Consider the following 14908-nt stretch of genomic DNA (forward strand, 5'->3'; position numbering starts at 1 on the left):
TAGGTTGAGGGCAGTTTTGTTGGATGCTTAGCTCTCATCCTTATTCCCTGACCTTTGTTGTACCTCGATTGAATAAAAGTTTTGTTTGTGATCTCATCTAACAGAGGTGGAGAAAGCAGGGAGTGATGGACGTTGTTCTCTGGGCCTTCTGATCTGCATAATTAGGGGCCTACGTCAGTCAACGTGAAGGGCGTGTTTGTCACACACGTCGCCCTGGATCTCAGGGCGTTGGGCCATGGTGCCCTGTGATTTATGTTAACACCCTCGCTTTCAGTGTATGGCCAAGCTAAAGAGATTTTATCACCATGACTTTTACCTTCTTAGATTTTTATGGTTAGTATTTTATTGTTTTAATGTGAATGACTCTTTAGAAGTGCTTTGGAAATGATTCGAACGTGCTTTCTTCCAAAAATATCCATATCCCTCTACTGTGTAAACCTCACAGCTGTTTGTTTGGCAGACTTTTTTACAATGCTTCATTCTGAAAAGATTCCAGGAGGAGAACTTTGGCCATAGAACATCTTATAAAAGTTACTCTTCTCACTCCAAACTAAAAACACTAGAGTAAAAGTCAGTAAGTATAGGTATTTTTGTCTAGTGTTCCACTTCATGGGTGCCATCATTATTTTTATATATATTTGTCTCTCCATTTGGGGGAAATAAAAAATAGCTTCATAATTGTGAAAAATATAAACATCGTAATCTCAATATTGTGCTATTGGTGGGTTCCCAAGTGACATTGGTCATTTGGATGGACACCAGTTTTCCCATCTGTACATTTTATGTGATAGTGTGGAACTAAACTGCTTTACTTCTGTGGTTTTGTTCCTCTGTGCATGCATCGATAAGGACATTTCATCTACAATTAGTGAGTCCAAGACTGTAATAGCATATAGAATATTCCGATTAGGTAATGCTTATCTACACAATGTCTAATATTTAGATATTTGGCAATATTGAAAGATTACTTGGATTTTACTTAATGTCAGTATATAAACACTGTCTGGCTTGATTAACATTCATGATGCTTATTAAAGTCTCTGAACTCGAACTTGTTTACTAAATATATATTTAGAAATATTTTATGTGAATAAGTGAATGTAAAAGAAGGCCTCCTATGTTTGATATGTGTCTAGATGAGCTTGCCTGCGCTGCTGAGCCTCACCAAGTCCTCTCCTCTGTGGGAGGTGGAGGTGATAAGGTGGGAGGGGTTGACAACCGTCCTTGTCTTTCTCTTGCATCTGTGCAGTGATCTCACTAACAATTAGACTATCAGTGCCTCTGAATTAGTGGTGAAATGTCCCCATGTGCCCCACAAGGCCTCGTGAACACCGTGGGGAATTGTGGAGAACTGAACTAATGCATCAGGAGCTGGACCCCGCTGGACCAGGCAGGGCCTTCTCCCAAGAGCAACCACAATGCCCGTGCCTTCCTCTAGGAATGCTGTGCTCACCAAGTTGATGGGTGTGCACTGGGCAAAGGTCCACCACTCCTGCCCTATCACCCAAAGGCCAAGGACCAGAAAACCGGGGATAGTCCCTATGCCCAGAGTCTGCTGACCACCCGAACCAGCCAATCCTAGGCTTGCGTGTGTACCCTGTCTCACACTTTCCTTCCAAGGAAACCACGATAAACGCTCTTGCTCACTGCTCTCCTCTCCTTCTGCCTCCTGACTGACCCTGGTGCTTCCCAGGGTGGCCGCCTCCTCTTGGGATCTGAAACAAACTATCCTTTCAGTGGCAAACATCTCTTGATCTGTTGGACTTGTGCACCTCAAGTTTCTATTAATACACTGTATTTTACCCCACCCCCCCCACCCCCCAGGCCCAAGGACACAGCAGCATAGCCCAAGGTCCCTGGGCCCATGATACCATGATAGTGTTAGTTTAGCCTTCATGGGATCCCTCATCCACCCTGTTTCCTCCTCTGAGGATCGTCCCTGGGTTCCTCCAAGGATTTGGGGCTCTTTCTTCACATTCCCCCAAAGCCCTTTCAGCGATGACTGTTATAAACCAGTCTCAGTGCGATGAGATTGGCTGTGTGCATGTTTTCCCCGCTTACTGAAGGCAGAACTATGTCTTTTCATATGTGTGGCCCCAGGAGCCAGCGAATGCCCTCGTGATGCAAAAATGCTGTGCGCACTTGATATAGTCATTCTTCTCCATTTTAGAGGCACGCAGACTCTCAGAGAATTAAAGGATGACGAGGAAAGGGCCTTATTGTTACATCATTGTGAAGTGGCGGCGGCGGCGGCGGCGAGCGAGGCTTGGTGAGCACCGAGGTGGCGCGAGCTGGCGCTTCGAGGCTGTATGCGAGGGAGGCATGGCAGGGGAGCGAGCGAGCCAGAAGCTCACCCCAGCAGTGGCACCGGGATCGGCTGCCTTGAGCCTGAAATCATGACTACCCCAGGAAAAGAGAACTTTCGCCTGAAAAGTTACCAAAATAAGTCCCTGAATCTTGATGAGATGCGGATGCGCAGAAGGAGAAGAGGAAGAAGTTACGTAAGTAGAAGAGAGAGGAGCAGTTATTCAAGCGAAGAAATGTTGCTACAGCAAAAGAAGACACAGAAGTTATGTCAGATGGAGGCTTCCATGAGGCTCAGATTAATAGCATGGAGATGGCACAAGGCGGTATTATTACTTCAGACATGATTGAAATGATATTTTCCAAATAGCCCAGGGCAACAGCTTTCAGCAACACAGAAATTCAGAAAATTGCTTTCAAAAGATCCTAATCCTCCTATTGATGAAGTCATCAGCACACCAGGAGTAGTGGCCAGGTTTGTGGAGTTCCTCAAACGAAAAGAGAATTGTATACGGCAGTTTGAATCAGCTTGGGTACTGACAAATATTGCTTCAGGAAATTCTCTTCAGACCCCGGTCATAATTCAGGCAGGAGCTGTGCCTATCTTCATAGAGTTGCTCAGTTCAGAGTTTGAAGATGTCCAGGAGCAGGCAGTCTGGGCTCTTGGCAACATTGCTGGAGATAGTACCATGTGCAGGGACTATGTCTTAGACTGCAATATTCTTCCCCCTCTTCTGCAGTTATTTTCAAAGCAAAACCGCCTGACCATGACCCGGAACGCAGTATGGGCTTTATCTAATCTCTGTAGAGGGAAAAGTCCACCTCCAGAATTTGCAAAGGTTTCCCCCTGTCTGAATGTGCTTTCCTGGTTGCTGTTTGGCAGTGACACTGATGTACTGGCTAATGCCTGCTGGGCCCTCTCATATCTATCAGATGGACCCAATGATAAAATTCAAGCAGTCACTGATGCAGGAGTATGTAGGAGACGCGTGGAGTCGCTGATGCATAATGATTATAAAGTGGTTTCTCCTGCTTTGTGAGCTGTGGGAAACATTGTCACAGGAGATGATATTCAGACACAGGTAATTTTGAATTGCTCAGCTCTGCAGAGTTTATTGCATTTGCTGAGTAGCCCAAAGGAGTCTATCAAAAAGGAAGCATGTTGGACAATATCTAACATCACAGCTGGAAATAGGGCACAGATCCAGACTGTGATAGATGCCAACATTTCCCCAGCCCTCATTAGTATATTACAAACTGCTGAGTTTCAGACAAAGAAAGAGGCAGCTTGGGCCATCACATGCAACTTCTGGAGGATCAGCGGAACAGATCAAGTGCCTCGTAGAACTGGGCTGTATCAAGCCACTCTGTGATCTCACAGTCATGGACTCTAAGATTGTACAGGTTGCCCTAAATGGCTTGGAAAATATCCTGAGGCTTGGAGAACAAGAAGCCAAAAGGAATGGCACTGGCATTAATCCTTACTGTGCTTTGATTGAAGAAGCTTTTGGTCTGGATAAAACTGAATTCTTACAGAGTCATGAAAACCAAGAGATCTACCAGAAGGCCTTTACTCTTATTGAGCATTACTTCGGGACTGAGGGTGAGGACAGCAGCATTGCACCCCAGGTTGACCTTAGCCAGCAGCAGTACATCTTCCAGCAGTGTGAGGCACCTATGGAAGGTTTCCAGCTTTGAAGCAATACTCTGCTTTCATGTCCCCGTGTCAGACCAGGCTACCCAGTCAAGTCCTCTTGTGGAGCCCACAGTCCTCATGGAGCTCACTTCTCAAATGTTTTCCATAACACTGTTTGCACTCATTTGCTTGCCTTGCGCAGCTGCTCTCTTAGACACATCTGGAAAACCTCTGGCTCTCTGTGTGGAATACCCTTCTAATAAAAGCATAACCAGAATGGCCTACTCTCTTATGGAAAACCCTAGGCTTTGGAGATCTGCACATATACTAGAGTCATGGGAATATACACATATTAATGTGGCTTCCCCCCCCCCCTTTTTTGTGGGGAATAAAAGAGGACTCCTCATTCCCTTTAATGTGGGGAAAAATACTGACATTAAAAGATGAGACTAAACCTTTATCTTGAATTTCACACAACTACTTGCAACAAGGGAGATGTTTAGACCTGTTGTGCACTTCAGAGTACTTTTCATGAGTTCTTCCACAGTGAACCTTTGGATTACCTGGTGACTTTTTCTAGCCAAATTTGCATTAATCCTTACTGAGATTGGATAGTTTTCTTTCCTCTATTGGCTCCCTTCTCCACAGATAATAAACCATCCACTCCCTCACCTTCAGCCTTCAGTGAATGTGCTTTCTAGTTGTCAGGAATGCTGAAGAATGAACACCTTGACTCTTAAACGTGATACTGGTTTGAAGACTCCCTTAGAGCAGAAACGAGAGGGGCACATATTAATTGGTATGGCTATTGCTTCTCTTTGGTCTTATGTGTCTTAGGATTTGGAAGTGGTTCGATTCTAATGCTGGTATGAAGATTTAGAAATCCTTAGTGATCGAAACCGTATCCTGTAATCCAATAAAAAAACTAAAAACAGAAAAAAAAAAATCGTTGTGAAGTCAGCCCTGAGTGAAACTTGATTTTCCTGGGTCTCTGTCCCCATTGGAATATATCTTAGCATTTTCAAATAAATACAATGAGCCTTAAGTAAATAGAAAAGATTACGGTGTGATTTTATTGTCCCACCTCTCTCCTCCCTCACCGCCCCGGGCAGTTAAATTCTCACCTTCTGTTTACTTGGATTAGTGGTCATCTGTGCAAGGGATGAATACTGTGTCTTATATTCCTGAATGAAATAGAGTATGTTTGTATTCTCTAATCACCTTTTAACTGAGAAAATCAGTGTTTAAATCTTCTACTTGCAATTACCCATTTGAAGTCTGACTCAGAAAAATCATTAAATATTAGAGTGAGAAGGTCTGTCAGGGTCCTGAGGTCCAAGCCTCATTACAAGGAGGCAATAGTCCAGGCCTAGAGAGATCAAATGACTTCTTAAAGTAATGAGCACTGTGACTGTATGTGTATATAGAGACACAACCTCTGGATAAATATTTAAAAAAATTAGATCAGTGACTTATTTTGCCTATAAAGATGCCAAAGTTTTAGTTGCTTGCAGATATCCAGATGTTTTGGGATTTGTAGGATGTATATTGATGGATGAAAACAAAATTTATCTGCATATAATTTAGATGGCTCACTGTAATCTAATTACTGTAGGTCTGCTTGGTTATGATAATATTTGAGAAACATGGCATTAATAGAATAATTTAGTTAGTAAAATATATGCATATTCAAATGGAAATGTTCCAACATATTTTACAGGTTATCTTTCTAAATAAATGTCCTATATAAGGAATAATTATTTATTTTAGCTGTAAGCTAAATTATATTTTAACAGACTATACTTCTGATATAGTAGAAGTGTTTTTGTTGTTTTAATAGCAAATGTTCTGAGACATCATATTTTTTTCCTCCTATTTCCTTTCTTTCCTTTTTCCTTCACTCCCACTCTCCCCTTTGGATCTCCTTCCCTCCCTTCTTCCATCCTTTCTTACCTTCTTTTTCCTTTCCTTCTCATAAGCTTAAAATAAAATACTAAACAGCCATGTCCTATATACCTGCCAAATATACATTATCTTTTTAAACTGAATTGAGACTTATACCAATTAAGAGAACAAGATATTCAACATTTGGTTCTTATCAGGAGAAATCTCCAGATAGTAAGGTTACCAAATTATGCAAACAGATATATAGGATGTGCAGTTCAGCTGAAATTTTAGATAAGCTATGGATAATTTCTTGGTATATCCATGTTCCATGCTCTGTTTGGGACACATTTACACTAAAGCCTGACCTCACCCTGGGTTGTGGGCTACTAGGAACATCTGGCTTATCTGAAATTCAAATCTAACTGAGCGTCTTGTATTTTGTCTGGCAGGAAAATTGATTTGGGAAGTAGGAGGACCTGGTTTGAATTGCACGTTATGTGACATTTGCACATTGCTAGTGTGGGTGCCCCACCTCTCTGAACTCCCTCTGTTACACAGTAATACAAACATGTCTCACAGAGCCGCCCGAAGACCCAGGGGCATCACGTTCATGAACCCTTGGCATCAGGAGGTGCTCATCTGGGGTGGCTCTCTTTCCTCCCAGAGGTCCTTGGGAATCCTCCCGGCTCCTCCCTCACGCTGAGGTCTCCTCCTCTCCAACGAGTTGAACGGAGGCTGGCAATTGCTCAGAATTGTGGGAACTGTGATCACTTTGCAGACGTTATTTTCTGAATTTTTTTCCCTTCCATCTCCTGAAGGGAGTAAAACGTATAAATTAGAAACAGACTGTTGACCTCTTGCAGTTCTCTGGGTTAGCGTTTCATGACAGAAGATTTAAGGCAGTTTAAAGATGTGCTCTGAATTCTACTGGGAATTCATTTTTATTAAACTCGAGTTTGGTCTCATTTCATTGCTCAGCTTCAAGAACAAAAAAAGACAATAAGGGATTTAAACTTAAGTGATTTTCTGCAATTAAAGTCTTCTGGAATTTTAAAAAGCCCAATTACATTGGCATTTGCCAAATGTAAATGCACTTTCCACTGGCTCAGCCAAGAGGAGTTAAGTCAGCAGTAAGACTCTCAAGAAGTTGAAGGTGACTCTGCCTTCACCAGCGGAGGCACTGGGGGTGCCGGGTCCGGCCCATCTGACCCATGGTGGCCCAAATGGCTGCCATCTCCCAGGGGCCTGTGTGTACACAAATCCTCCCAGCCTTGGTGTCACATGTGTTGGGAAAAAAAAGGAACTCAAAAATAGAGGGAGGAGCAAAGGAAAGTGTAGCTCTTTGCAACAGCAGGATTGATGATTTTCTTAAGAGTGCAGCTATCAGATAGTGTCCTTGTGCATTGATCTGGTCTGGTGAAGTCACACCTGGCTACATATAAGATGGCCTCAGGCCACATCTGTAGAGTCTCAGGCTCCAGGGAGGGTCTGCAAAGAGGTGGACTCAAGACTGGAAACCCCTGCCTAGCCCAACTTGGATTTCAGTTACTTCCAGGTATCTAAGAACTTTGCAACACAATAATTGTTTTTTAATTTTTAAAAAATTTTAATTTTTTGCCTGTACCCCTGGGTGTGGGGAACTTCCTGGACCAGGGATTGAAACTGCACCCCTTGTGGTGGAAGCGTGGAGTCTTAACCACTGGACCACTAGGGAAGTTCAAAGTGTCGTTTTTCTTTCCCCGTGATTGATGATGTTCATTTTTTTTTTTTTTTTTTTTTTGGCCATACTGCAGGACATGCGGAAGTTCCCGGGCCAAGAATCGAACTCGTGCCCCCTGCTGTAGGTGTGGAGTCTTAACCACTGAACCACCAGGGAAGTCCAACAATAATTTTTGAATGGCAGTTATAATATTGATGATAATAGTAAGAAGAATAGTAATCATAATAGTATAATAAGAGCACTACTGACTCATTGATTTCTGTACTCCTTGTGTGGGAGGGGTTGTACCAAGCCCCTCACACACATTATACCACTTGCTGATGAGAACGTCCAGTCTCCTCTCCGTGACGTGAGCTTTGGTGCTCTAACCTGATGTAGCAGGGACTCCTTACGATGACCTGAAGAAATTATGGGCTCCTACACTTCAAATTCAGGCCCATGGCATCACCTAATAATTCCCCCCAAAATACTAAATTGTGGAATAACGTCACTCGGCTTGAGAACTGTTTTATAAATGTAAAATTTGAAAGTTCTAGAAGAAAAAGGACCTTTTCTAATCCTAGGTGTTTCTACAAAAAAACAAAATAAAAAAACGAATGAACAAAAAACAACATTGCTCCTAAACAGGATGGCTAACAAATGAAGCAGGGTAACTGGTCTGCATTCTCTCCAAAGAGCTAGTTTTCTTTATCCACACAATTCACCTTCCACATTCACCTCTCATCCAGGGAGGACAGGCAGGCAGCTCTTGAATAGGACGTTATCACAGAGGCTGGAACAGTGCAACAAACAAAACAGCCCATCAAGTGTGACAGCTAGAACCTCCTTGGAGCCAGAGGCTGCAGGTGCAGTTGCTGAGAGCCTGGCACCCGAGCAAACACCTCACCTGTCACCTCCACTGCACTGTAACCAGCTGGGTTATACTGCCTCAGTTTCCACGTGCGTAAAAGGAGGTAGCAAAGGTATTTACTTTATAAAGTTTTGTGAGGATTGAGGGTTCATAAACACAAAACACATTGAACGTTAATATTAATTACTATGTAAGTATGAGTCATCATTAGACTAAGTGATTTAATATAGGTTAAAGCTCTTAGGGTAGTGACCAGTGTTTAGGAGAACACCATGTAAGTTTTATTATTAGAGAGATGCTAAGTCATTTAGCTTTCTTGGGATGAAAGGAAAGCTTCAAAGCATTTGACTTGTTCCTTTCTCTGCCCCCAGTCCCTTCTGGATGACTAACCAAGTTCAAACACATCATTGGCTAGAAAATAAACCATGGATTGCTGTATCTGGAGAGATCTCACACAGTTTTTCCTGGCACTGCTTTTGTCTTCAGGAGCAAAGGGAAATGGAAATGGCTTTTCTTTGGTTCTTCCACAAAGTACCATCTTCTTTTACGTGGCTTTTATGTCTCCATTTTCAGGGAGGTGTGACCTGAAGTTAAGAGATAAAATTCCAGAGACAAAATGCTGGGCTCCTGTCTGGTTATGAACATTGATGTGCTGGAAGCAGATTTGAAAAAGCAATTTCTCTTCAAAATGGCCTTTTTCTAGACCACCTGATAGGCAACCTGATACACTGTAGCAGTAGCAGCAGCACAGTGGGTGATACTGGAAAAGGTGAGAAAACCTAAATGTCCATCAGGAGAGGAATGGCAATTATTTTTAACTATTTGCAACTGAAAGCATTCTTAAACACCAAGACAGTTTTGAAACTGTTTTAAATTAATAAGCAATATAAAAATAAGATTTCTTATTATTATACCTAAAGATACATAGCATTCCATAGTATATAAATTTTAAGTCATGTTGAATAAAATTAAATGACATTTATTTATGGATCAAATGCATCACATTTTATTGCATTTTTCATAGCTCTATGTTATTCTTCTCTTCCAGAAGGCTATATTGCAAAGTAGAGTTTGATTTGACATCTGATGACAAGACAAGAGTATGTCACTCTTCTGTGGATGTTCCACATGAACACAGAAAACCTATCCCCAGATCAGATCCTGTGCATAATAATGAGGAAACACATGATCAAGTGCAGAAAAAAAACAGATGAGAAGAAAAGGTAAACGCCGTGTGCACGAACCAGGACAGACCAATTTAGCAAAATGTTCTTTACTACCAAGCATTGTTGGTACTCTGGTGGACAGTCCCAAAGCCGTCACAAAAAACTGGATCCTCTCAAAGACAGGTGATATTTAAGTTCTTTTGAATCAAAGAGAAACGTTACCCTGTGCTTTGTTAGCTATTTGAGAAAATGCAACCTGGTGTAGTCATTAATATATTATATAGTAAAATAATAATAAATGTCTTTTCATGTGTTCAAAAAAAGCATAAAAGTTTCAGCTAGTAAGTGGCAAAGCCGAGATCTGAAATCCATCTGGGTGATTCCAAAGAGCTCATTTATTTATTTTTTAACTATGCAGCATTGATTCTGCCTAACCCAGAAGACGCTAGCCCAGGTCTGCTGACATGAAGTCAGTGTAGGTGTTCAGGGACTGTGAAGACTTTCATAGCATGAGCACAGACTGGACACATGTAGCAAGCATGGTTACATAGATCCCCATTATGGTTAAAACACCTCCCCTTTCCTCTTAGTTATCTCTTAAGGATAACTGATAATTAAGTTCTGAAGTTGATATCTTCTAATTCATTACCCTTATTACAGTCAAATTCCTAATAAAATTTTAATTTCTGTTGAACATTAACAATGATAACAGCCCTCCTGTTTCCTGTTCCTCCTCCAGTGTAGTGTGGTCTGGGTAGGGAATGAAATATAGATGGAGTCCAACGCAGACTTGTGTTATCTTGTTAGGTTTCTGTATTTGAAGACTTATGGGAATTAAGAACTGATTAGTCATGTAGTTCTAATTATTAAGAAAGTTTCAGGCTGAAGCCAACTGCCTCTGCTAGTAAAAAATATCTGTGAACAGTTTACTTCAGCCCCCTGCATAGATTCAATTTGTGTATAAACTCAAATGCTTAGATACGCTGTGGGATTTCTGGTAGCATTTGCCTACAAAGTTAAATTGAAATAGTCAGGAAAATGGTTTTAAATTGGATCTGGTAAAGTGTTGTTGGTTGAAAATTAATACTCTTACCACTCCATGTTTCATCATAACTTCATAGCCCAGCACTGGGTTAGTTCTGCCCTGTCAAGGACTGATGGCAGGAAGTGGTGCCTGAAGTCAGTGCCAGGAGCAGGTCACGTGCAACCCATTTTTATGTTTTAAGTGCTTCCATAATCAGACACAGCTTCACTTAGGAAAGTTGGTATAGGTTTTTCATTTTCATGTGGTGTTTAGTCAAGCACTAAAGGATAAAAATGGAAATCAGCTGTCCCTAGGGGAAGCACCACATTTTCATTCTTCCTGAAGGCCACTGGGCATCAAAGACCAATTGGATCATTGAGTTGTTTCTAATGGTGGAAGATAGTTCTTGAATCTTTTCTCAGGAAATGCTGTCTGAAACTGGAGATTATCGGTCAGCCGAAGCATACATTTTCTTCCATAAATGGAGTTCAGAGAAGTAGCCTTTATTTAATTAAGTGAGTATGCCTAACTAGCAAACACAAAACTATATAGATGTGTTAAAAGTAATAAAAAAAAAACATAAAGTTTGGATCCTCCACCCCTAGTCTTACAAAAGTTCTTTGTGTGGCTTCTTTGCAGCCTTCCATTCTTCGGTGCTTGGATGAACTTGAATCTGTGTACTTCAGAGTCAATTCCAGTCAACCAGAAGGTCATGATCCATCTTAAATTCTAGGATGCCAAAGGGATGGGCTCTGGCCTCACATTCAACTGAGGGAAAGAGCTGTACGATCTGATAAAAGATATACATTGTGGCTAGTGCCCACAACGAAGACATGAGGGGTTTGTAAACTCTGCTGGGGAGAGTTTCAGTGAGGAGCAGGTATTTGAGGAGGACCTTGCAGGATAAGAGGGATTTTCCTGACAGACACGTTTAAGAGAAGGGCATTTTCCATAGGAAAGATGAACAACTGAACTACTTTTTCAGAGGCAATTGGGTGGTTCTCTGGCTGGAGTATAGGTGCTGTTGAGGGAAATGGCAGGAAATGGCGTGGATTGGCAGGCTGGGCCAGGCCCCTGGGGGATTCTACCTAGTATGTCAGACCCATAGCTTGGGCAGCATCCCTGAGGCACGAGTTGGCAGTACTTCTTTCTTTTTTTTTTCCACAAAGGTATTATATTTATTTTTTAAAATATTTATTTATTTATTTATTGGCTGCATTGGGTCTTCGTTGCTGCAGGTGGGCTTTCTCTAATTTCGGCGAGTGGGAGCTACTCTTCGTTGCGGTGTGCGGGCTTTCATTGTGGTGGCTTCTCTTGTTGTGGAGCATGGGCTCTAGGCAAGCTGGCTTCAGTAGCTGTGGCACATGGGCTCAATAGTTGTGGTACCCGGGCCCGAGAGGAGGTGGGCTTCAGTTGTCGTGGCATGCAGGCTCTGGAGCTCAGACTCAGTAGTTGTGGCATGTGGGCTTAGTTGCTTCACGGCATGTGGGATCTTCCTGGACCAGGGATTGAACCCATGTCATCTGCATTGGCAGGTGGATTCTTAACCACTGCACCAGCAGGGAAGTCCCGGCAATGCTTCTGAAAGTAGTGTGTGGAGGGTGGAGGAGGGAAGTGAGTGCTTCTGGACTATTTTCTTCTGCTAAGGTTAGCTTTTGTCTTTGCCAGGACAAGTTTCCTGAGGAAAGACACAAACATCACAAAATATTTTTATTCCATCTTACGGTTCCAACAGAGCTAATTTATCATAAATTTTCTGTTTTAAAATAAACTTGTCATAGGCTCTCATTTGTCTGTAGCTCAAGAGCTATGAGAGATTCACCTTTTCATTCTTTTCAGTGGTACAGTATATACATGATTCTATTTTTTTCAATAAATGTGATTCATTTGGTGCATACATTAATGTCATTTAATTTTATTCAATGTGACTTAAAATTTATATACTATGGTATGCTATGTATGTTTAAGTATAATAATAAGAAATTTTATTTTTATATTGCTTATTAATTTAAAGCAGTTTCAAAAATGTCTTGGTGTTTCAGAATGCTTTCAGCTGCAGATAGTTAAAAATATGCTTTATACTGATTTAACAAGTGAGGATTACTTTTTCATCCAAAACAGAAGTCCAGAGAATGGCAGTTGTTAGTATTGTTGTAGATGCTTAACAGGGCATCTCGAACTGAGCACCTTCTAAACCATTCTTATCCTGTTGGCCAGTTGTGCTCACATTGGTGTTTCCCGGTTAGAATGTGATTGCTTCAGATGCAGTTATCATCTGTGGACAGGACAGGGAAAAGGAAGAAGAGAACCAGTATGGAAGCCTAATAGAAGTGCCCACTCTTCCCCGACATCTCATTGGCTGTTCTTGACTGGAGGTAGTCTGGGAAAGTGTCAACTCTCTGGAGTTGACAGTGACAAAAGGAAGGTGGTAGGAAATGATTAATTAGAGAGTGAACAAATAATCCAAGGATCATTATCGTTGTATAGAGGGGTAAACTGAGGTTTGTGTGAACTGAAAAAATTGCGCAAATTCCCATACCTTGTCAGTGATAGAGACAGGAAACAAACTCATGACTTCTAAACTATATTTCAGATCCCACGACTTTTTCTGAAATCCCAGCTCCTAAAAAGGATTTGTTTCATTGAGAATATTCTTGATCTTCCTCCTTTTTTTGGAAACTAAAGGCACACACTAAGATCCTTAGATGAGCACTCCTGGAGGCTTAAGGGGCAAGACTGGCTGCTGCAGGGTCACCTGCTGGTTTGCGAGGACTTTCTCTGTCCTGTGATGCTCTCCAGTATGGATGCTTCTGCATTCCTGTATCCACCTATGGCCAGTCTTCACCAGGGCTTCTGTATTTCCTTTTACCTTAGAAAACACTATGTTTTTTTCTTACAGTCTTTCTCAAAGTTGCCATGTAGGGTTTGTTAAGTACTGTGTTTCCCTTTGTTAATTGTGGATGGTCCTTCATGCAGGGAGGGTTATTGTTGGAGTGAAGTCCAACTCACATAATTCCTAGGATGCCTTCCAAATGCTGATTGTGTCAAGGTGATATTCACAACTTATCTGAAGCCTGGACATTCAAAATGGGGACAATAGTCCTCAATACGCATTATTGGTGCTAGGTTTCTATGATTATTATAACGGAAATAACTTTCATTGAATAGTAATTGTCAAGAATTATGATATATGAACAGAGGTTTTCCAGTTGAGCAAAAAGGTCAAAATTTTTTTTAAATTTTTGCATGATTAACCTTAATTGGTATCTAGAGTTCCAAACAACCTAGTTCTCAATTACCTGATCTTACCAATTCAGGCTAATATCAGACACATCAGAGATTTCTCTAGCAATTTAAAATTGCTCCATCTTCTCTTCTCTGAAAGGTGACATCAGGGCCACATGTGGTGTATTGAGACCTCAGGGATGACGGTGTGTGTGATTTCTGTCTTCTACTACCATCAGGTAAGATGTACCTCATCCGCTCTAGCCTTGAGTTGGTGTATCTTTTGCTATTGGTGCCTTTGTTCATCCTCCTATCACCAGGTCCTCACAGGGGTCCTGCTGTCCCTCCTAGCGTCAGACCTTCTCAGGTCTACTATTCTTCTCTCAGTGACATCTGATAGAGAGACATTGTCTCTCTCAAGGACAGGAATATTTTTCAGATGCTTTTGTATAATGCTCTGGGGCTACCAGCAACCCAGAGAATGCTTTAACTCCCTCTGTTCAGACACATGTTGCTACCACAACTGTGCTTTCCTTTGTCCATCAAGTTGTTGCAATGGTCTTTATCACATTTGCAATCTCCTAGGTTTATAAGTCCCCTCTTCCCCTAGATCCTCAACCTTCTCCCTAACCCACACACTTGTGACTCTCTCCTGTCTCAGCAATTTTCTCCTCTTTCCTAAAATTCTCCTCTCTGAAGTTTGCCCTTCCTGTGTCACTTGGGTTTTGCTTGGTGTGGGGAGACAGTTTGTAAATGAGACTGTTTACAGTTTCTTTTGGGGGATTTAAAATAATATCTGATCTCTTAGCTTGTATATTAAAAATATAGCTTTTCTTAAAAGTTAAGAGCAAATTTTCTTTTACACGTGAATCTAGTAGACTCTATGTTGACTTAAAAATGCTCATTTTTGCTTATTCTTTAACATTTAGTTATGGTTTAAATTTTCTTAAAATTCTAGCTCCATTTCCAAGCACACTTAAACGTCTTTAACTTTTTCAAAATGAAATTAGGAACTTAATGCTTCTGACTGTCTGACTCCACACCCCAAATACAGAAGCCTTAATAATCTAACAAATGCTCTCTAGGTTGCCATGCT

General features: G+C 41.4%; 1 pseudogene; it reads left to right on the top strand.

Moving 5' to 3' along the window:
* Positions 1–2396: 2396 nt before the first annotated feature.
* LOC130851670 (importin subunit alpha-5-like) lies at positions 2397–4002 on the top strand (annotated as a pseudogene).
* The last annotated feature ends 10906 nt before the right edge of the window (positions 4003–14908 follow it).

Source organism: Hippopotamus amphibius, chromosome 4, assembly GCF_030028045.1.
Source record: "Hippopotamus amphibius kiboko isolate mHipAmp2 chromosome 4, mHipAmp2.hap2, whole genome shotgun sequence".
NCBI classification, from domain to species: Eukaryota; Metazoa; Chordata; class Mammalia; order Artiodactyla; family Hippopotamidae; genus Hippopotamus; species Hippopotamus amphibius.